At 33.1% G+C, this 25,572-nt stretch overlaps 1 protein-coding gene across 5 annotated transcripts in view; it reads left to right on the forward strand.

The window, feature by feature from the left end:
- The window catches only part of LOC125059403 (IQ motif and SEC7 domain-containing protein 1), a 164,543-nt gene that overhangs the window by 51,930 nt on the left and 87,041 nt on the right, over positions 1–25,572 (forward strand). The window lies entirely within an intron of this gene.

Below are 25,572 nucleotides of genomic sequence, written 5' to 3' on the forward strand. Positions count from 1 at the left end.
CCAACATACCGAAGATTTTGCTATACTACGCTATAGAGACTATTCGCTTTCCTGGAATAAAAACCTTAGTACTTCTACTTCTCTTCTTTAATTTTTTTTCCGAGTTCAAAAAATTCATCAAAGTATTAACTACTCGAATTAGTCAATTAGTCGAGCCGTCTTCGAATTTTGCGCTTAGCAACATATTAAACAAAAATCTTGTTTGTAATTTAATTGATACGTTTTTATTAAGGAGCCTTAAACATAATTATTATTTAAAATAGATATTTAAATTAATTAAAACCTAATTTAACAACTAAATACACAGTTTGTATTTACAATTTTCTTAACCTACATAGTTATAATAAAAATAATAATAAAAAATATTATAAAAAACAAATTTTTATTTATATACGTAGATTAGATTAAAACGTATAGGAATACATATACATTATACATATTATTGAAATTGATTTCAGTGGTTTCAAAAGTCGTCTCAAAGCTTTATTTTCATCGCTTGCTTTTGATACATTTCTTAAACTTTTTTATGGAATAAGATTGATCTACCAAAATAGTAATTTCAACTATATTAATGAAACTTAATTCGATCTTCTATCTATAGTTTAGGTCTACTAAATTGCTTTATATAATCATTTTAATTGTATCTCTACTTATTCGAAAATTACACTGATTGTATCTCTTTAAATATGTATGTTAACTTAATATGTGTTAGCCTTATTATGGTCACCTGTTGATCACAGGCAGTGAGCACGCGCACAACCGGATGTGACGTCATACTCGTGATACCGCTGGTTCGTTGGGGTGACATCCCTTTCACTTGTATTAGTCTTAAAGCATTAATAATTATTGTATATATATATACATAGACTTTGCTTAGTTTTGTTTTTAAAATGTAATTTATTTTTACCCGGATATACGAACACCTCCGTATCCTCCGATCCGTACGATAATAAGAAAAAAATAAATCAAAATATTCTGTAATGAAAAAAAGAAATTAAAACTGTTATTAATAATAATTCTATTTACCTTAAAAACCGTAGATTTACATTAAAGTGTGGTCACTACCGGACTTATACAACATGTGTTCCGCAAAACGACGTGCCCCGACTTCGCTCCTCGATCGGAAGCATATCCCTGATTTAATTTAAAAAACGGATATTGATTTCTATTCCGTTACTCGTTATAACGAACACGTAACGAATGTGGGGTGTCGTAATATTTTGCTTTTATATTATGCGATAGCTTTGTTTAAATTATACATATATATTGTGATACTTTCTTTTGTAATTTATATTGTACTTTCTGTAATAAACTGTGAGCAGTGTTGGCCTAGTGGCTTCAGCGTGCGACTCCCATCCCTGAGGTCGAAGGTTCGATCCCCGGCTGTTCACCAATGGACTTTCTTTCTATGTGCACTTTTTAACATTCTTCTTCAATTCTTCTTGTCTCTCCATTTTTGGCCGTCAGTCTCGTGAAGCCGTTGTCCTATGCCAGATGTAGCAATTTCCGCATTCGTCTGTCCCTAACTAACCAATATTTTTCGTTCTACCAACACGCCGTAAACCCTTTATAATTAAAACATATACTGCCAAATCAACGGCGTAGAGCCGGCGAGAAGAGCTGTCAAGAAACTCCTTCTACAAACTGAAGTATAAAATACAAATTGATGAAATATATTTGCCCATTACGAACCTTCATCAATGTCACTTAGGGACACTCTAAAGTGGGAATCCTATTGGCATTGTTAAAATACACTGTCCTTGTCCAATTTAAACTGTGATTTATATTATTTGGTCATTGCTGTCATTTGGCAGTTTTGGTGCGCAGTTGTTAGTATTTATCTTTTTGTAGAATATCCTTGACTGGCAAATATACTAAAAATAACACAAATACTCCCCAGATACAGTACGATTAATAATGATAATGGTCCTTTTAAAGTATACTACAATAAAGTATATATTTATACAATATAAATACTATATACACAATATAATAATTTAAAGTTTCATTTCCAAAAAATCCGCGTGATAGGTAGACTGGAAGGCTGGAATTAAAATTTCTATATTTTGTTGATTTAACAAATAATAATATCAATGAACATCTTCTTGTTCTTTATTAATGAATAGGGGGGCAAACGAGCCTACTGCATGCCCAAAAAGGGCTAATTTTTAACTTGTAATTTTGACTTTCTAAAGTGACTTTTATTAGGCCTAATTAAAATAAATGATTTGACTTTTTTTTGAGTATACTCTTACTTACAATTGAAGATCGTATCTCTCAGGGAAGACGCCCACCGGAAGTCGATTCGCAAAAGAAAGTGTCAAATCTTCATATGATTCATCTTCACATGATAGTAATCAGTTGTCTTCCGATGTAAAAAATCAAATCCAATTGCCCTAGGAAATTACTTATTAAATTATTATATATTTGTATCAATTTGTATATAAACATATAAACGCTTGTAACATGTATTAAAAATTCAATTTACAACGTAATATTCTTTAATGACAACATATTTATATTGAACACTAGTATGCAAATATTAAAGGCCCTTCAACTTGAATAGTACAGGTACCTGTGGTCGCCCTTGTTCTACCAAAATAGCATAGTACAGGTGTTGAATATTAAAACAAAATAGCCAAGGTTAGTGACACACTGGGAAGTACCCTTGAGTCTTAACCTACATTTCAAGACGGCTTTAAGAATTGTTAACCAAATTTATAATCTATCTACACATAATTTAGATTATAATTATTTTACTTCACACACGTTTAATTCAAACCCTTACACACCCACTCGTGCTAAGTTATATTTTGTATCTTTATAAAGCTGAACATTTTCTATCCCCGATGGATGGCTGGTGACCTGTTACCACCTTTCTAAAGTCCTATTCTATAATAATGCCTATGCACGTCTCACAAGCAAAATTGTGATGAGTAAAATAAACTCAATATTGACGACTGAGGTTTTTCTAATGTTATACGTGACTTGCGACTAGAAGTTGCTGCATCTGACACAGGACAAGACACGCTTCACGAGACTGACGGCCAACCTCCAGTTATGGAGAGGCAACAAAAGAAGAAGAATATATACATGCCTTGCAATCTATTATTAATTTGTCCAGGAATTTCATTGTGACACGTTTCAGAGTGCAGTAACAAATAGTTAATACAAAAATGAGGGTAGGTAGACTAAAATATGTCACATACCTCCATAAAAAATATTTATTCATTATTCAGATCCATTGTGTTATGGTTACTTTAAATGACACAACAACAAAGATGAGAACATACATCCCGTCAAATCAAATCTGCCGTCATATTCACAAAGCAATAATCTACTTCATTATAGGCTTTTAAATGATTACGGTTTTTCGTGGTATAATTTCTAAATTTTTAATTTAAAGAAAATCCCGTAACTGACCCCACATCTTGTAAGCATATATTTTTAGTTTTTAAGTGATTTGTTACTAGAACAAAGCTTGCTGTGTTTGCCTCTGAAAGGGTGTGTAATTTTTTTTTGATGTAGAATTTTATTATGAGAGCCGTTGGAATTAAAAAATAAATCTTAACACTGAAATATATCTAGTTTTGAGAAATGTCGTATCCGGAAGTAAATAAACAATGCACAGTATAGAATTGTTTGTTAGCGGAAGCCACCCTTCGTCTACCTGTCTGGTATGTTTCCGCGATGTTAAATCAAAACCATTTATTTTTAACTTACAAGTGATTACAGTTATATTATTTTCGGAATAGCAAGCATATTAAGAAATTATACTTTTAAACGCTGCTAAAAGATCTTACAAGTTGGTCTATCGATCGCGCGAGCTTCATTCCTGAGGTTGTATTTTCAAACCCCGTGTGTGCAATAATACACTTTTCAAACGATATGCGCATTTAATACTCGCAAGGACGGTTAAACATCGTAAGGAAACCGGCTGAATGAATTGACAGTGTTAATCAAATGTGTTAAAATTCGTATATTAATACGTAATTTTGTGTTTAAACATTACTATCGTCTTTTGTTTCTTGAGTGAATAGAAATAAAACATAATAGTATTGTCTTTTATTGACATAACCTTTACACATTTAAAGAAAAAACTTTTTAACCGGATTAACGTTATGTATTATTATAAATTTACAATTATTTAACATAATTTTAAATTTATCCGACGTTTCGCGTGCTTTACAGCGTGCGTGGTCACGGTGACTGAAGACAAAGGTGTTGGATGTCAAAAAGTATCACAGCTGTAGAGAAAGTTGCATTATCTGTATTTATTTCCCCGGAGTTGGTATTGACTTAAAAGATGAAGGGTTTTGGCAAAAATGGCTCACAGTGTCCTCTATTTATCTTTTATCTCTCTCTTTTATCTAGTTAAATAATTGTAAATTTATAATAATACATAACTTTAATCCGGTTAAAAAGTTTTTTCTTTAAATAAAACATAAGTTACATTATATACAAGAACATATAAAAAATGCTTTTATATAGATAATCAAACTATTATTTAGTTTCTCTTTTACACTATTTTATAATCACGTAAAATCTGTCTTATTTAGAATGTCGTGAAAAGGGAATGTTTTTGAGATTAAAATAATCTCCAACGAGGATAAATCAGATTATTCGCTGAACATAATTTGATGCATGCATTTAATTACTTTAGTAGCGGATAATCCGGGAGTGCACTAGATATTGAGTAAAAGCCCCATGTTTAACAGGGCCGTGAGTTTATTGTTCAGTTAAGAGTGAAGGATTTTAATTTTTTAGTGCTGGGGTTGGACGACGAGATTGTATATGTTTTCGTATACACAAAAATGTTTATGGCGTATCATGTAATATAGTTTTAATATTTTTAAACATAATACGCTGTATTCTATTAGCTGCACACACACAGGTACACATATGAAAAATCCATTGGTATTGATTATCGCGCGCATACATATGCGTTACTCAATACAAGATAATAGTCGGAAAATTATGCGGAGCTAATGTATTGAAATGAAAGTAATGTAGAAAAATTCAATCGAAAATCGACTTAGATGTTTTTAGACGTTCCTTGCGAAATGGATATTTAAAAAACTAAAACCGATTTTGATAAAATATAGACTGTTCTCTTAAAAATGCATGATTAAATTGTGTAATTTTGATAATTTAGTTTCATAGAAATTTGATGCATGAAACACTTATAAAATTTAGAAGCTAAGCTTTCTCGTGCTTGAAAGCCTAAATCTCCCATCTGAAATGTCAACCTATTTCAATAATGTTACACAGGTGAAATCATTTTTGATGTTCCATATAATAACTCAGATGAAATCTCGGTAGTAGGTAAAACAGCAGTAAAAATCTTGTACCATTCCTACCCTCACAAATCCTAAAAGAAATTGGGTATCCAAATACATTAAGCCGCAGAGGCTCTACCCGGAAGAAGCTACTATAAAAGGCGAATATCTCGCTTGAAATAAGACGGGAACCGCAACAAAAATTGGCTGAACCATGACCCGCGACAAACTAAAAAGAATACAGGAATAAAATAGGTCGCAATCGTGGGATTACTAAAAGTTAAAATGTAGCTGACCCGAGATTTTTCCAGTAAACACTTTGTAAACGTATTATAATATATAGTCTGATATTTTTTAATTAGATTTGAAAATAATTTAAAAGGCCAGCAACGCACTCGTCACGTCACGTGCCTTCTGAAATTTAGAGTGTCCATGGGTATCACTTAACATTAGATGAGCCTCCTTCCCATGTTCTATAAAACAAAAGAAATCAATTGCATTGGCTTAGGATAGTTTCTAGTGTTAATACATTCGACTATCAACCTGCCTGTTTAAACCTAACCTGTGCTTCAATGGATTATTCTGTAAAAAATAAAATCAGTACCGCTACAACCTATTTAGGTCTGGGCATCAGATTTCTGCATCTGTTTCATGATCATTTGTCAATCTATCAGCCTCATGTGCCTGACACACGCAGTCTACTTTTTGGGTCTAACGCAAGCCGGTTTCCTCACGATGTTTTCCTTCACCGTTCGAGCGAATGTTAAATGCGCACATAGAAAGAACATTGGTTGCCCGCCGGGGCTTGAGCCTACGTACTTAGGGATGAGAGTCGCACCATGTAGCTAGGCCGACACTGCTCGAATTATCTATCTATCTATCTATGTGCAATTTATACTTGCTCCTACGTTGAACACTGTGAGGACACCACATCTGCGACACATTGGCGTGGGACGGCTGCCATTAAAATAAAATATATCAGGATAGAGAAATCTAAAGTTCTTTACAGCTTTTAAATTAGCTTATGTTTTGTTATGTAAATGATTGATAAAATTGTGTTTAAGTGGATAAGAAACATAAAATTTAAGTATTTCAATTTCTTCTTAAAACATAATGTCGCTCCGCTTCGCACCTGAGCCCGTAATGGGTTTTGTTAAAAATTAATTTGTTGAAGCAATTGTGTAAAATGTGGCTTATCTACAAATTTAATACAACATATATAAATACTTTGATAGTTGAGAAATCTTTAATAACTGCCCTGTACTGTTATTAAATATTATTTATGTAGTCAATTCTGACACATAACTTTAATTGGGGCATACAGTGTGGTAATACTCTCTTCTGTCGGTAGCTCATGTTTGAGACTCATGGTCAGCAAGGAAACATCTGGAGCGGACAATCGGTTTCCACCGGTTTCCACCGGTTTCTGTCCAGCGCGTCTCTTATAACTGTGTAAAGTTTGAGCATGATAATAACTGGTCCATGAGGTTGGTGAATGGCCACGTGATCTTTTGCCTTCTGTGTAACCATCCACGATCAGTTTCTCCAAGTTCTCATCGCCTCTGCGCATTGTATGACCGAAATATGTTAAGACAATAAGAAGTGATTAATACTTTTTTTACTGAGATAAGCTGTACACGCGAACAATAGGATTTTAAATGTGATATAGATTAGTATAAATATAAGATTTTTGGTTTCACGATGACTCTAGTATTGAAATCTAGACTAACCAATTCTAAATCTAGAATACAGGTTGTAAAATCTTTAGCTGAAAACCATCTGAATTAAACTTGGTTTCTAGACGTGCAAACCAAGTGATAGAATATATATAATACTTTATATTTATAACGCTTAGAAATTTACTTCAAAGCAAACTGTAATAGAGGATCTATATTCACTATTACACATTACAAAGGACGTCATGTATTGGACAGGTCAATCTTCAACTCAATCTTGCCTCCTACGACATAGACAATATCATATTGTATCTATTAAATTTTCGTGATGTTGAAACTAGGGCCGTTTTGTTTGTTATTTCAATGAAAAGGGTCATATTTTGATAAAGGTTTATGTATATTAATGTCGTAATGTAGCGGTGTATAATCATTTTTATTCTTATTTCGCATTACTTGGTGAGTTAGAAAGACTGTAGTGAGAGTTTAAAAGTTTAATTAAATTACAATAATTATTATACTAATTTATACATTTCATACATCTTTAAATAAATATTTATCTCAATAATGTATAAAACAGTATGAAGATATAATTAAAAAATGTAAAACTTTTAAATACGTGCCAGCATTGGCTTAAAACTTCAAAGATTGCATAGACCACAAATAGTCAACTCATTGTCTCAAAGACAACCACCATGGTTCATTTACGACGTTCTAACAAAGAGCAGTCGATTTAACATCACCGCAGATAAAGGTACGTAAAGGACAGGTCAATCATAGTTTCTACGTCAGAGACATATTGAATCTGTGGTTACTTTGGTATCGATGTTCAAACATGGAATTGAATGGTTTTGATTGAAATTTCTTGTCGCAAAAAGTTCCTTTGATTTGAAACGAAATGTGGACTTTGAATTGAGTTACTGGCGATTGTGCAATTTGATTAAATTATATGTGATTTTTTAATTTATTATTTTTTAATATGTCCAATGAAAAAGACGTAGCTTTAACTTATGAATATGGTTTATAAAGATAGTATGTTATAAAAAAAAATCAGCACATATTTCAGTAAGAACAGATTTTAGAGGTTTTTATCGATACATCTTCGTGCGTTTTTTTTAATTAAACTACTCCTAAATCGGTCCGATTGTGGTGAATTGGATTTGAAAATTGTTTATATTTACAATTAGATGACTTTTTTTTAAATTTTTGAATTTAACTCACGTGTACAGGTTGGTCTTCTATAAATTTATGATTGTGTCACCAATATACATGATTTAATAAAGCTTCCAACTTCGCTGAACAACTGAATAAGAACAGCCTAAATTCAAAGCTTATTTCTTCTATTCTTAATCCAACGAGACAGTAGCTCTAGTTATAACGTATTGATTACTTCGCCCTATATAATCGAAACACCTATTTATAAAAAAATAGGTTATATTTGTCCATAAAATACCCAAACATCTCTTTAATACCAGCTTTATAATGTGGTCTAGTTTCAAACAAAAGATTTTATTACTCCGTGCATTGTTTCATATTTCATTTTTCGTTTCAGGTTGGTTGAAACGCTTTTAATGAAAATCAGGAACATGTGGGTTGTTTAAATTCAATATTTTGAGTTAATTAAATTTTTAAAATATTTTAACGGAATTTTGTTTTAAGAGATTTTTTTTATATTTTATTAAGTTGACATATACTAAATGTTGCTACTCAAGGTAATATAATAATAATAGCCTTTTATTTCCGATACTTTTATACTTAAACACATTTATATTTCTAAATCCCGCTATTCATGTCTGCCCTCTGACACTCTGTCATGTACCACCTGCTGTTTCCTTAATTTGGTCTATCCACCTTCTAAGTTGTTTTCCTCGTTTTCCTTTATTGTACTTGGGTACCAGTTAAGTACTTTTTTGCTCTACTTCTGTTCCTCTTGCCATGCCCCCTGCCCAGCTGTTTGTCACTTCTAAAAAATGTATTCTTTATTTTATCTATTCCTTTCTTCCCTATCATACATCGTATCATCGATCTTTAACACACGTGTAGCTTTGTCTGCTGCGCTTTAGTGGGCGCCCACGTTTAAGATCTGTATGTTAGTACAGGTATTATACAACTATTGAATAGCTGTCTTTTAAATCATATAAATAAATCACTTTAAATAATATTTGCAATTTATATCTGTATTAAATTGATCAAGTCAATCTAAGTTTCGCGATTTTAACGGATTGAACTGGATATATTCGGTAGTGGGCTGATCGGTTTTAGAGAAAGCATTGTTGGGTGCCTATCTCGAACCTAATTGAACCAGCTGTATTGCTGATGATTTTTTGTTTCTGCTTTACCAAAAATTTCTGGTAACTTTATTGTATGCTTATTTCATCTTGTGTATATTTTAATTGTATCTTATTAATTTTTTACTTCAATTGTCATTTTAGATGAAAGATTTTGTAAATTATGCCGTAGATTTAGTACTAAGTATGATGTGGTAAACTTTAATAAATAAATAAGAAGTTGTTACTACAGTAATGAACCAAGGACCTTATAAAATAAACAGGATAGCGATATTTTGGCTAATCCGAAAACTAAGAAGTTATTTATACCCGTTTAGATCAAAGGGTTGATGGCATGTTGGGTGACGTGGCTCGGCCGAGTGGGTTGCCTAATTACTGTGTCAAATATTCAAAAGGATATTTTCGACCCGCCTGGGATACACCGATTTGCTACTTGCTGAATATTTTGCGCGTTTGGTTTGAGGTAAATGCGTCATTTGTAAGATATGTTTAAAGTTCCCTAATGCGTGGTTCTCAAACCTTCTTAGGTTGAATAATAGATGACGTCTTACGGTAGTCTTTAATGTGCAGCAAGAGATTTTTGCAACAATTATGACATCAAAACTGAGCGTTTCTAAATGCAGTTTTTGTCGCGCACCACCATGTGAAAACAACTGCCCACTGAAGTATTTCCGAACTAATTCCTAAAAGACCAGTAACGCGAGCCTTGATAGTGTGTCAATACGCGGCGGTATCACTTAACATCAGGTGAGCCCAGGCTCATAAAAATTTTATATTATATTCCCTACTCCGACCCAACCATCCCACTTCGGGCAGATGTTCAACGTAAATTCGGGCTTATGTCAAAATTCTAGAGATGTTTTTAAATTTCTTAAAAACTTGTTTAAATAAATATTAAAAGCTTACACTATGGACAAAGGCTTCGACTGATTCCTTTTAATTAAAATATGTAGATACACACACCGTCGAATTGAAATATTCGCAAGGAATGACAACGTTAATTTTCCGCCATAAACACATACGATTCAACCTGAAGGATGACGTAACATATTCAATTTTCCCTGTGAGTCACGTACCTAGTTAGGGCTGGCAGTTTCGATACAATACACTTTCTGTTACATCTACCCTCGTATAGCAACGAAAACTTTTAACAAGAATATAAGTGCTCTTTGAATATTTTCAACATTAAAATAAGTTATTTCTCCCTTGATATAACATATTTTTTATACATGTATGGCATTCCAAATTATTTAAGCATTTACTCCTTGATTTACTATTTACTAAAGATACACATAGCAGTCTTTATATACCATATATTAATATAAAACTAGCTATATTTTTTCAACATTTGAAAGAATAAGCAAGTTGTCTATCTTGAGCATTTTTTTCCTAATCTTCGCTATTGACAGCCATGCAAGAACGAGCTAGGTAACTTGGACTATAAATGTTTTTATTTATTTATTAACGCTATGTTCCATTAACATACAGTTATACATATACAATGAGTTAACATGAATTGATGATAACAAAATACAAAATTAACATCTAAAATAGCCTTTCATATTAGAGGCAGCCCTAACGATGCGGTGGCGCCGTCGCGTGATAATTAAAGGCTGTATTGATAACCAACAGTTTTCATTTGAATGCTAAATGAACGAGGTATCGACTGTTTTGTCTTAATCATTTCATTTTTCGAATACGTTTAAAAATATGTTTCTATATTTTTTATAAGATATTTTATAAGGTAATATGTATTTTAAATTACCTGATTGGAATTCATTATTAGGTTAGGAAATTAAACACTCCAATGATGATTTTTCACTTCTTTCCACAAATTTTAGGTAAACTCTATAACTTCAAACTTGAACAAAGAAATTGCCCGTGCGCATGTGTTACAACCTCTTTTATAATCTATTCCCTACTCCGACCCGACCAACCCATTTCGGCCAGTTGTTTAGTCAATTCGTAACAATTCTTAAACAACCGAACGAGTCAAATGACTATTGCACATGTAGCAAAATTCTTGAGAATATCTAATATATAAAATTCTCGTGTCACAATGTCCGTTCCCATACTCCTCGGAAACGGCTCGACCGATTCTTATGAATTTTTTTATGCATATTCAGTAAGTCTGAGAATCGGCTACTATCTATCTTTCAAACCCCTAAGTGATAAAGGGTGTCTACCCCAAAATTTTATTTTTTATTTTTTACACAAATTTTTTTGTTTTTATTTTTTTATTATACAGGTTACAAAAATACATACAACCCTTATTTTCAATCCCTATTTTTTATTTGTTAATTAAAAACTTATGACTTGAATTCTGAGGTTTAAATAGAAAAAATTAACAGAAATCCCCAAAAAAGTTTTCATTCCAGAAAACCGAACAATCTCTGGGGTAGCATTGCAAAATGTTCCATGTTGGTATGTACTAAAAAGGTAGGCTAAGTAAAATCACATAAAGGAGAAACGAGGGGACAGCTAGTATTTCATAAAAAAATGTTTAGAATTTAATTAAATAAATTTTATTTATTTATTTTTATTTATTTATTTACACTTCGTTGCAAAAAACAATAAATGAAACACAATACAAAAAAATTATAAGGGATGCAACGGGTGGCCTTATCGCTAATAAGCGATCTCTTCCAGGCAACCCTAGTTAAAGAGAAAAACTAAAAAAAAAGAAACATGATTCGTGCGAGAAGTGCAGAAACAAATGTTATATAAAAAAAAAATATATATACATAATTTTAAAAGCTAACATTGGTTACTCAAAGTTGTGTCTCAAGAAAAGAGATAATAATATTTTTGATTTTATTTCTGCACCACTGAATAAGCAAATAAGAATTTCGTGTGCCGGTCGCCAGGTGTGATCAGCCATCTGCCTACTTGTTTGCCTGCACGTGTTCGCGTCAAGTATAAATCTATTGCCCAAGGTGGATTAAACATTCATGTTATTATAAATAATCTTCACGTGTATAGAGACAATGCAGAAATATTAAATAGTGTACTGGCGTTATAGAATAGATTTTTACGAATCCATTTTTTATATTATATATATTCTGATATATATACTAGCTGACCCGGCAAACGTCCTTTTGCCATGTGTATTATTTCTGGGAAAAAAAGTTTTAGTTAAATAAAAATAACTATCTACTATAATAAAAAATAGAGATTGATGGTACAGGGAAGACAATTAAGGGTTGTAAGTATTTTTGTATGCTGTATCATAAAAAAATAAAAACAATTTTTTTGTCTAAAATATAAAAATTTAGGGGTGGTACCAATATTTAGGTGGATGAAAAATAGATGTTGTCCGATACTCAGACTTACTGAATATACATAAACAATACATAAGAATTGGTCAAGCCGTTTCGGAGGAGTATGGCAACGATCATTGTGACACGAGAATTTTATAAAGATTTTAAAAAACTCTACTCGAAACTTGAGGGAAACTTTTTAATTACTATTAAGTATTGGCTGGTAAATATAAGCTGGAATTATGGTTTTAATTCTGCGAACAAAAATCTTTTTAAACGATTTATCAAAACGCAATAAGTGAATCCAATTAAATTCAAGCCAAATGTTTCTAACGAAAGGGAGAAAAATATGAAATTTCAAATTTTTGTCGTACGGGTTTTAGAAAGAACATAGTAACCGCACACAGTAAACTTAAGGCCGATTTACATTATCTTAGTGTTTAGGAGAGTGCTTTAGGATAGTACTTTAGTTGAAACATGTAAACGCTACTTGCTTTAGTAAACGCTACGCTAAAGAACATGCCTTTCAAGTTGTACTAAAGCACTCTCCTAAACACTAAGATAATGTAAATCGGCCTTAACAGTTATTTTATTAACTCCTCGCCACCAGTAGTCCCGTAAGAGCCTTTGAGTGTGAACTCCTAAATATTTTCCTATCTCGGAGCACCTCAACTGAAGAACCAATTATGCTGCCTAATGAGAGCTGTATTAACATAATATCCTCTGATATGCAGATTTCGTCACGACTTTGTCTTTTTAAAACCGTACTAAAGTTGCCTTTAGCAAAGGCTTGATAATAAAATTTATATGACGTGAATCTAAACTTTAAGATGTCATAAAATGTTGTTCTAATATATGTTAACTTCAAAGATAGAGGCAACAGTTTAACCTGTATGTATATGGAATTTGATATGCGAGAATTTTTGTTTTTGAAGTGAAACTTCTTTATCGGGGTTGGAAAAAAAATTTGTGTAACATTTTTTCGTTACGCGTCACATTTTTCGGTTACGCGTCACATGTTTCGGTTACGCGTCACATTTGACCGTTACGCGCGTCTTTTTCTTGTCCCTACCAGGGTTGATTCAAAGAGATTCTAAACCATTAATAACAAAAATGTATAATAACGATAACAATGATACTAAAAATTCTATTACAATTTATGAAATTCTGTAATAATCTTAGTGGTAATAAGGTAAAATGAAATAATTGTATTATTTGTATTCAAGTCTGTGATATTAAAAGCCTTTTGTTAAACTTTATCTAATTTAACTTTATTTAACCAATTTCTGTAAAGTTGCATATTATAGATAATTTTTCGAAAAATAAGGTCATAAAGAAGTTTCACTTCTAACGTGTGTACACTAGTAGGTACACGCACATTTTTATTTATAACGGGCAGGAGGCTCACCAGATATTCAGTGATACCGACGCCCATGGACACTCACATTGCCAGAAGGCTCGCAAGACCTATTAAAGATTTATTATTTTAATATGAACTATTTAAGCTTTCAAGCGTGTGCTAGATTTCTTTTCTTTGTACGTTTGTCCATTAAATTCTTGATTTATATCTGGTAAATTCCAACATGTTCAAGTTCCATCAATGACTTGCAATTATAAAGAGGTGCCTAAAGATGTAATATGATAGCTAACAGATAAATTATTATTTACATAAGATTTTTATAATGTCAATAATAATAATAATGCTAATAGTATTTTTTATAACATTTTTACCGTGTTTATGCGTGTAAAAATTTAATACAACAATGTTTTTACATATAATGGTGGTTTAAATCTTTAAATATTGTCTATTTAATCAATAAAGTTTAATAACGGTCTTTTACATGTTAGAAAAACCAATAGCGCCGCAACCTTTTAGGCCTGAACCTCAGATTTCTGTTTTGTGATGTGCCTGACACACGCCGTCGACTTTTGGGCGTAAGGCATTTGCTAACGATGTTTTCCTTTACTACACAAGCAAGTGTTGAATGAGGCACATAAAGAGAATGTCCATTGCACAGCCGGTGTCCGTACGACCTCAGGAATGAGAGAAGCATGTTGAATCCACTAGGCCAACATAGCTTTTGTTCTTTTTATAAGTGAGATACTGCTTGTGACGAACTTTTATTACATACGAGTTTATTCCCGATTTATTTAGTTAGTATAAATAGAAAAATATCTCTGTTACTAAGTTACGCAGTGTTTTCATGATATAAATCAAATCCAGTAGAGCGAAAGCGTGAAGCATACAAAGACACTTAGTTATGGTAATGTTGACTCGGATGTATTAAAGATATCTTTCTCAATTCACAAAGAGCGTATAATGTTCCTAGTTTGACCAATTACCATTAATTATTGTGGTCCTATTTTCCCTCTATCAAAGGTTAAATTAACCCCGACCCCATACGTAACATGAAATAGACCGTATAATCTGCTAAGCTGGTAAATCGATAGGTTTTAGGCACCCTGTTTCCAGTCTGCCGGACAGGTTACAAAACAGACGGTCATTGACCCTTGCATAGATTGCTTATCACTTATCTTAAAATTGGAACTAAAGGTCTGTCGACTGCGATACCAAAGAGTTTGGAGTAAGAACAGCAAGAGATATACTCTCTGTATAAATTTATAAGTATAGGTAAAAGCAGCGTTGGACCAGTGGCTTCATCGTGCGACTCTATTCGTACTAGGTTCGACCACGGCCTGGACCAATGGACTTTTTATGTGCACATTTAACATTCGCTCGAATGGTGAATGAAAGCATCGTGAGGAAACCGGCTTGTCTTAGACCCAAAAAGTCGATGACGTGTGTCAGTCACAAGAGGCTGATCTACTTGCCAATAGGCAATATTCTTAGACCATTTCAGCCGCCTAGTGGCGCTAAAGGTCTCAAAATATAAAAAAAAGTTTGAGTATAAACGACGGTAAAGAAACGATAAAACGACTATTTAAATGATAGCGCTTTGATAGCGTTGTAGGTGTAGACCTAATTTCATCACCTAACGTGTTGAAACGTAACGATTTCATAGATAATGTGTACGTCCTGCGCAGGCGCCGCAGACGCCGTAAATCACGTTATGCGGCGTGAGTGAAACCTCGCTACGCATTAGGAATGTAAGTAAAAGTGTCGACTGACCATGAGTTGTGCTGCATGTGGGACGATCCTTGACGAAAACAAACAAATTAGGTGCTAAAATGTCTCAACACTTGTAATAAGGTTTTTTATTTCGCTTTATTATTACTATGACATATAGTTTATGGAACATTGAAATTGTCGTCCCTTATTCATTATCAAGTTTTAAAATTCCGTCTGCAAAAACCAACCTAGGTTTAGGCACCTCTCTAATATTATATTAAACACTACTTATTCAGAGGTTGACATTTTCGGTAGTGGGCTGATCAATTAAAAAAAACATTGTTAAGTGCCTTAAAAAAACGAAAAAACTTCTAGTTACTTCTATAAAATTATTATAAAGAGTAAATATTTGTAGGGAAAAAATTCAAAAACAACCATAAAGATTTCAATAATTGTTTTACCATTAAAATGCCATTATCCCGGGATATGGCTATTCCAATCATTTCAAAAAATATTCGAAATCGGAAATGATTGCTTCTTGATAACTTATTGAATAGTTATGATATATTATGTGTATTTTCCTTAGGCCTATTTAAGGTTTCATGTTAAAACATGTCTTTATAATTATTATAAACATCTCTTATGAATGAGAACTTCAGCCTTCTTTTAACTAAATATAATTAATTTAAAACTAAGCAATAAGGTTGTATTGCTTGTTAGTGTTTTTTGTACAAGAAGCCCTAAATATAGTTATATTATGTTGTAAAACTTAATATAATGTTAACTATGCTAGTATTAAAAATATCTTTATCAATTCGAAATACTCTGCCATTATTATGTATAATATATATACTATTATTTATACCATTAGCAACAAATCTAACTGATAAATCATAGTCCAAAAAACATAGTAGGTACTTAATTATAATATGCATAATCTTAGTCAACGATGTCCACAAAAATTTAATATAAATGAAAGTATTACCATATTCTATGTTCTACCACCCACAACTATTTGTATTATTCGTTTATAGCGTTTTTATTAACCATCGACCGGCTATAATTTATAGCTAATTAAACATTAATTGGTTTTAAAGGAATGCAGGAATTTGTGCAATTTTGTGCTTGTGTAAGACATGTGTTATATGTACATAAAACACAAGTTTAACAATTATATTATTTATTGAAAAAATTTTGATTTAGTTTTTATAGTATAATTGCCGTGTTCAGCCATGACCGCTACCACCTTCTCAATTTTTTTTTATTTTTTTTTTATTATTATTTATTGAATACATGATCCTAAATAGAAAGAAGTTGGCGTGGTGGAAACACATACTGGACACAGTTTTTCCGTCCACCAGGTCGTCGAACACATTTAAATAATTAACCTATTACACACTCAGGCCAGTGACATACTATACAATATAACACCCCCACCAATAAACCATCAAAATTGCACGAACAACATAATAATTAATTACAATGAGTAAAATCCAGGGTATACTATTGGTAGAAGGAATAAATCATGGCTTCGTAAAGTTAGAGAGTGGACGGCTATTGCGGCACAAGAGTACGAGCACACCCTTCTCGAGATGTACGGCCAACCTCCAGAAATGCAGAGGCATCAAAAGTAGTAATATTAGGGAGTGACGCAGGGTATTTTTTGGTACGTGATTCGTTAATCTATTAAGGGTAGCCTACTACTGTTATTCAATCATCTAAAACAATCATATTGTTATGAATGAGACAGTCTTAACTTAATTGAAATAAAAAGTTACTTTAATTAAAATATGCTACAGAAGTTGCTTATATATTACATCGTTACACATACATTTTAAATTGAAATCTAGATATATTTACGAGGGATGTATTTCTGTTAAGAATAGCAAATTGTACCGAAACTATATAATCAATAAAAACAAATGAGTTTGAATAATAATTGAGAAAAGAGAGTAGTAATGGACTAAAAGTTTTCTTGTGTTTATGTATGTACACACTAATCTCTGAAGTTACTAAGGAATTCAGTCTCGTTTATTCCTGGCTCGATAATAAATCTTGATGAAGCTTAGGATGTTGATCAGTGCATGGTCGTTTTATTTGATGCAATGCTTTAGTAAAATTGTGAGAAAACTTTAGTGTATTTAAATAACATTTATTTATAAAATTAATAAATCAGTGGCGCTACAACCTTTTAGTCTGGGACTAAGATTTCTGTATTATGATCATTTGTCAATCTAATAGACATACATACATACATAGACAATCTGACACACGCCATCGACTTTTTGGGTCTAAAGCCGGATTCCTCACGATGCTTTCGAAACGAAAGTCCATTGGTGCACATCCAGGATCGAACCTACAATCTCAGGGATGAGAGTCGCACGCTAAAGCCACTAGGCCAACACTGGTAAATTATTTATAACCATTTAAAACAGTATCATTTTAACTAAAAAATCTAAAATAAGCTTTTTAATCCGGTGTATTTTTTAAGTACAACTAAACTGTTTATAAAATATTATATAACCCATAAGCGGCTAACTTATAAATTATTAAAGTTAACACACGTTTCGGATTTGTTAATTTTGAACAACGAAAGCTTTTAAACAAAGTTTTAAGCCTTTTGTGGTTTTGTTAATACCATTCCGATTGTAATTTGTAACTTTTAAATTGGGTTTCCAACATATATACTTGTCTCTCTCCTCAATCAGCAGTTAATGTCTGATCGTCGTGGTCAGCAAGGACTCTTCTGGAGCGGACTATCTGTCTCCACCGGTTACTGATCAGCGCCTCTCTTATGACAGTGTATAATCGATGGTGTACAGCACGTCAAGTCTTGATCGGTCCACCTGGTTGGTGAAAGGTCATGTGATCTTTTGCCTTCTGGTATACAATCAGTTTCTCCGAGTTCTGAGTGCCGCTGTCGGCACATGGTAGAGAGGCGAGTCCGCACTTGGGTCTGGAATCTGGATCGATGTATTGCTGGTCTTGTACAGAGAACACAAGTTTTCATTGGCTTTATACAGCTCTATTCTACTTTTCTACCTACTTCTACTGGCGCTCTGCCCTTGTCAATCGGTTGGCGTAGTTTGACTCACACCCTTAAGAGTGTATTGCATTAAATGACTATTACTACAAATATTAAGTATATTAAAAGAAGAAATATCTTCGTTAAATTCGCGTTTCAATATAGTTCCAATTATAAAGACGTAATGTTTGTGTGAATCTACTGAAGCAATTTTCTTTTACCAATAGAAAGCCGCATTATTTGTGAGTATAATAAGTTGTATATTAACCTGAAATAAGACTTTGTGGTATAAAAACAGTCGAACGAAATTGGAAACGACCACGCAGTATAGGTTTAAGATTTTCATATTAAAAACTATATATGAATAAAAATAAATCGCAAAATATATTGTGCGCAAAACTCGAAAGTGGTTGGACCAATTCCAGTATTTTTGGAAACTCGAAGAAGGCTTATAAGGGAATAAAATTAAAATTTACTTTGATTTAGTACTTCGGTTTTTATTCCACAAAAGCAAAAAGTCTATGGCAGCAAAATATTCATAGGTAGGGTAAGTCAAAAAAAAACATATTGAGGCGAAACACATTTTGCGGGCAGCTAGCTAAACATACTAATTTACCAGTGGCTTCAAAACATTGTTTTAAAAACAAATGAAAGATAAGATGGCGTCTTGATTACGGGTGCGGACGGGATCTTGAAACAATATCAATGTGAGGATTTTGTTTTATGGAAATGACATACATAGGATTGCAACACATTTGGATAATGGACGCCATTACTTAATTGCTTAAGAATGTTTAAAGTGAAAATGTTATATTTTTGATATAAATTCCATTACATACTTTTAAGGACTTTATGTAATCACTGATGATTCCGACTGAAGGACTCTGTATCCTCGGTTATGAAATAAATAAATTATATTATGGACGCCATTTAATTCTCCGCAGAATCAAACGTTTTTGTGCTCGAAATCTTTTTTACAAGGCGGTTGTTTAACATGCATTAAGGAATAAACGGAACATAATTCTAGTTAAGTCAACGGTAAAATTACAATATAAAAGAAATAAAACAGATTACGTCTTCGTGGAAATTTATTCACGGACATAGAATTTTAAATGGTTGGTCTTGTTCGGGTTTCTCGTAAAAGTTTAGATACGGTAGATTTCATTAGACAAGTGTGAGTGAACATTTTTGGTCGTTGGTTCGATCTTCAGATGGACCAATGGACTATGTCTAAGTGTGCATTAATACTCGCTCGTACGGTGAAGGAAAACATCGTGAAGAAACCGGCATTGATCATCTACTTCCCTATTTGAAATGATCACAGAACAGATGCGGCATACCTAAAAGGTTGTAGCGCTTTTTGTATGAGTGAAGAGTGTATAAGGACTTTATTACTATTTAACGGATGATAAAGAGTTTATTACGATACTTACATTTATTGAAAGAATCATAACAGATACATAACAAATTACATATATAAAAGTGTTAAATTGCTTTACAGATATTATGTTATTAAAGTAAGAGTAAAGAACAGAACTAAAATAATCAGAAATAACTCGAAATTTCTCGTGCTTTTAAGAATAAAAAAAAATTATAAAATCGGGCTAACGGGCAGGAGGCTCATGTGTTGTTTAGTGATACCATGAACACTTACGTTGCTTGAGCTGGCAAGTGCATTGCCAATCTTTAAAGAATTGGTACGCTTTTTTCTTGAAGGACCCTTCGGAAGTTTCGGAAATACTTCTGTGGTAGCTAGTTCTACATAGTGATCATGCGAAAAATCTGCCTTACTATAATTGCTTGAAAGCATATATTGCTATGCTAATATGTTATGTGAAATATCTTAAACAAATTCGGTTGTATTCATATGTTGAGAATTCTGTGTCCTTAAACACGTACATAGCAATTAAATAAACGTAACAAATCATATAACTTTTGGGTATAAGCATGCTTTATATATACCCAAAAGTTATATGATTTACGAAACGTTTAATCTTATAAGATTTGCTTAGCGAGTTTGTTTCAAGATGAATTAAGGGAAAAGCTTACTAAAAGGCCGGCAACGCGCTCGTGAGCATCTTGGTATCATCATCCTAAAATATAGATTTGGGTTTTTAAAAACTCGTAAGAAAAATGGAGTGTAGATAGAGTTAGATGTCAACCATAATAAGTATTGCTATTTTTGCACTTGATAGGCTGTGTGCCTTAGGGAGTACGTAATCTTATTCGGCTGCACCTGATCTCGCGAAATTTTGGTTGGACTGTCCCATCGGGACATAAGGAAAATGGTCCATCTGTGTCACACTTGTGCCCGAGATTAGCCGTCGAGTTAATTGATCTTGAGAAGGAGGTGTAGTAGGGAGAGAATATTTAAACATTTCCTTCATCTCTTTCCGTTGAATTGTGTTAACAATGGGATAAAAAGAGACATTGTTGTTGACAGTTGATAGTTAAAATGTGGTTTGACTTTTTCAACATAAAGAGGATTTCTTCAAATGTTATTTTGTATAGATATCTCGGACTTACCTCAATCATTTACAATTATTCTTTATTGCTTTGAGAAGGGTATTATTTTTAAGTATTGCAATATAACCAAAGTTCTATAACAATTTAATCTTCATTAGTATTACGAAACAGTATCGCATTACATCACAGCTTCCCCACAATTCGGCGAAACTATTAAATAGTAGAACACTCGTTTGTCTGTTTGTTCAGAATGTTTACTTTCGCCCGGGAGCGGATTAATGGGATAGCTGACGACTTTACAATTATGGCTTCAATCGCTGTATAATTGTTTCAAAGTGGAATTTCTGGTTTATATATATTATTGCGACAAGCGCTATTTCTTATATGATTTACTTTTCTACCAACACATATATAAGTAGGTTTCGAAGTTTCATTTAAACACAGTACTTTGCTTTACTTCGCGCTTCGCTTTACTTCGTAGTTCGATTTTTACTTCGCACTTCGCTCACTCCAGTAAGCTTCCGTCCTACCCTACAGGCTATTAACCCGTCCCTCGAGCCGGCACCGAACACGGCCCAAGCCAAGGTCCGAGTCTCGCAGGAGACGCCCTTGCACTAGTCGCGGGTAAACCCTAAAACAGCCTGCGCTGAGCTGTAAAGCCCTTAAGGCCAACAGCGAGATTCCATAAAAAAATTAAAATACTTCATTCTGGTTATGTTTTACACTAAAGCTTTTACTCATATTTATCTTCTTTAAACGAGTAAAAAAAAATAAAACTACTATATAAGTACCTACTATATTGAATTTTTGGGTCCTCCCAATTAAGTTAAGAATGACCATAGACATGGGAATCCCTCTTTTATCTGTTCTATTATTAACCGTTCAATACATTACTAGTAAATTGATTATGAGTTATTGCAAGCAAGTGGTAAGGAACAAAAACAGCTGACCCAGTGGAACGTCAATTATGATGAATCAGCTGAGTGTCAAAACACTGTCGTAACTTTATTTCTTACGACTCGTAAGCGATTGTGTTGAGCAAAAAAGAAAGCTAGATATATCTCTTTCTCACACTATTTTGTTACACGATGTGACATCTAGCGAGGATTTCAGTTATTTACGAGCGTGCGCTTGCGCATCTAACCTCGGTAGTTTGATGGCTAGTATCTAGATGGCGCTATTGTAAAAAGGCATATTTACCAATTCAAATTCATTTGTCTAAAATTATTATGAATAATAAATTGTTTATACTTTAATAATAAACAACATTAATTTTTATTTATTTTATTTTTGCTCTCAAATATCACACATGTTAGAAGAAAGACAATCGGATACTTATGAAAATATGTTATAGAAAGGATACATGAATTAATAAGAGTGGCGGAGAGTTTATTGCCAGTTGTTCTCTTCCGTTCTACGCCCTTGATTTGAGAACTGGCAGTAAATGTAAAATTATAAGCATTTAATGTATATTTCTTTTTTGATGTTTATAAGTGTACATTGTGTTACCTACATGAATTAATTATTTTTGACTTGACTTTGACTTAAGAAGGCGCAGCGCTTAACAGATCCATGCAACTTCCTCAAAATCAAGTACTCGATTTTGAGGTCTCAGCACACAACTAACGAGGGGACTCTTTGTATTGAAGTAGTCGCATATATTTCTATAATTTGCACAGATATTTGCATTGATCTGTGGCAAGTTTCATTACATTTCTGTTTTCCTGGAAAATCGAAACTAACTCCGCGCTACATATTTTTATCAGCGATTAAAAAGGCTACATACATAAAAATCGTACTGTTTAAACGAGGCGTTAAATCTTTGTGAATGAACCCACGGGTTTGAAAACTATGACGCTTAATGAAAATATCGGCTCACAAAGCGATTAAGACCTCCATTTAGCTCATAAAGCCGTGACTTTAATCAATTTATGTTTCCATTAACAACGCCCGAAGGAAATTAGTACCGTGATTATTAAGAATTTTTATATATATTTAATTTTATTAATTACTTAAGTTAATTTTAGTTTGGATTTAATTAAAGCTTTTTACAAGTAATTACATCCGGCTTAGTGTGGAGTGTTGTCCATAGGGATGTGTTACGGATGCGTTGTCGGTTCTTTGTTGTAATGTACATAATATGTTGTTTAAAACTATTATTTACCTTTGATTTGTTTATAACTGTGCTATTATTATGGATATTTAACTGGTTTAAATGTTACATTTATTCTTAATATGTACTTTATTTTAAATGTTAAATTACGAAACGTTCAAATTAGGTGGGCTGAAAAGTTACTAGGCCGACGTTCTTTTCTTCTTTCTTCTCTTAAGTTATTTTTCTTTTAATAGAATTTGATTTGATTATTTAATATAGTTGTATTAGAGAGTGACACAACGATTATAGCGGTCATAATTTTTTTTGTTAGCATTTTGATTGTGTTGTCTTTAGCTTCAAAATAGGCTTCAGTTTCGGCGACTACCTCTTCATCAGCGCAAAGTTTCTGTCTAGCAAGCATTCACTTGAGATCGGAGAACAGATCGTGTTACGTTGAGCCAGTAAGCATGGTCAAAGTTAGACTGATTAAATTTCAATGCAGTGAAAACCGAATTGTTGCTAGACATTTTATTTTGCGAACGAGTCAACTATGGAATCGACTCCCGGTAGGGGTCTTCCCTGGGAGATACGACCTCCAATTGTTTAAAAAAGTTTACTCCTCAAAGACAACACACCCACTAAAATAGGTGTCCATGGTCTGCAATGACTGCCCTTTTAAGCGTCACGTAGGCTCGTTTGCTCCCTTTCCTATAAAAATCTACCTTTTTCTTTAGTGGTATTTCCCAATGGCTTGACTCCATTATTATATTAAATTGATTTTGGTTTCCATATTAACTATGTTCTTGTTCAGGCTGTGGAGCGAGAGGTTTTTAGACTAAAACCTGCTTAATGAAAACATTGTGTTACTCTCGTTTTAGGTCAAAATCGAAACACATTAGCTTGAAATTAGAGTAACCAAGAGTTATCACTTTCAAGGGGTATGTCAAGGTTCGACTCGATCTTGTTTGCCTATTAACCCACCATGAAGGCTTCAGCGGAAAATCTGTCGAACTGGATTCTACCGTTTCCTGGTTAATGGAGTGAAAAACCAAAGTAAATAAACATTGGAAAGAGTTGAACTGTTTCAGCTGTGTTGTTTTTGTTTGTCTGCTAATTGCTGTTTGTACAAGACTTTTCGCTGAATGATACATTTAGCTTCTGTACTTTGGAATGCTTAATATATAGTGATATTCCATAGTGTATGAAACATATTAATTTAGCCAGGTTTATTGCTTTTTGCTGCACTCCATCACTTTGGAATCTTCCACTAAAGTATTTACGAACAAATTCAACTTCTACGAAGAAAAGCGCGTACCGAACTACTGCTATACAAACTTATTAAAGGTATTAAAAGCCTTCTAGTATCTCTGGACCTCCGTTCCACCGAAAGACCTTATTACCTTAATAGGCCAAATAAATGTTCTTGTATACCAGGGACATGTTGACAGTAATCTAGGTTGCCTGGAAGAGATCGTTTATCTGATAAATCGTGTGATTTTGACTTTAAGTACTGTAAACTATAAGTTTCTTCTACAAAAACCCACGTACAAAGTCGAGATTATACCATAAAACAATTTCCACAGAAACTTACATAAAATCACGCGTTTTCCCAAAGGACTACAGCTTTCTACAAACCTGACAGGCTTTTCACTTCATTTACATTCTATTCCCGTTCGTATAATATATGCATTTTAAATTACAAGGATTCTTACATATAAATAAAATATGAATAAAATTGCTTTTCGTTTGTCTCGCTAAAACTGAAGAATAGGCGAACCTGGCTAACTATCCGGAACATAGATAATAAGTAAAGAAAAATGCTAAAAACGACAAATTCCAATAAAAACTGTTCCTAGCTGGAAAATATTTGATGACTACTGTCTTTTTTAGTCTACTGTCACTTGGTTGTCAAAATTTTAATGCCTTCTGAAATTAGTGTTTCATAGCTGTAGTATTGGTGACACAAATATGTAGTTGATACCAAGTACACCGGGGTCATTTAAAAATTAAATAAATAATAAATCAATGGCGCTGCAACCTTTGTTGGTTTATTTAGATTTCTGTGTCTTTTTCATGATCATTTGTCAATCTAAAAAGCAAATAGTGAACAGCCTCCTGACACCTGCCGTCGACTTTTTTTTCCATCACCTAACGATCGAATGTTAAATGCGCACACAGAAAGAAAGTCCACAGCCGGGGATCGAACCTGCCTCAGGGATGAGAGTCGCACGCTGATGCCACTAGGCCAACACTGCTCTCGCCGGGTTATCTAGTTCCTAATAAAAATTTACTATTCCAATGAACTTACAAAAATATTGCCAGCATATTTTCGCAGAACATCCAATAACAGTGAACAATAACTTTTATTTATGTCTGCTTCATGACGTAGTTTATGAACAAATTCTGAATACTCGAG

This window comes from Pieris napi, chromosome 19 (assembly GCF_905475465.1).
Source record: "Pieris napi chromosome 19, ilPieNapi1.2, whole genome shotgun sequence".
Taxonomy (NCBI): domain Eukaryota; kingdom Metazoa; phylum Arthropoda; class Insecta; order Lepidoptera; family Pieridae; genus Pieris; species Pieris napi.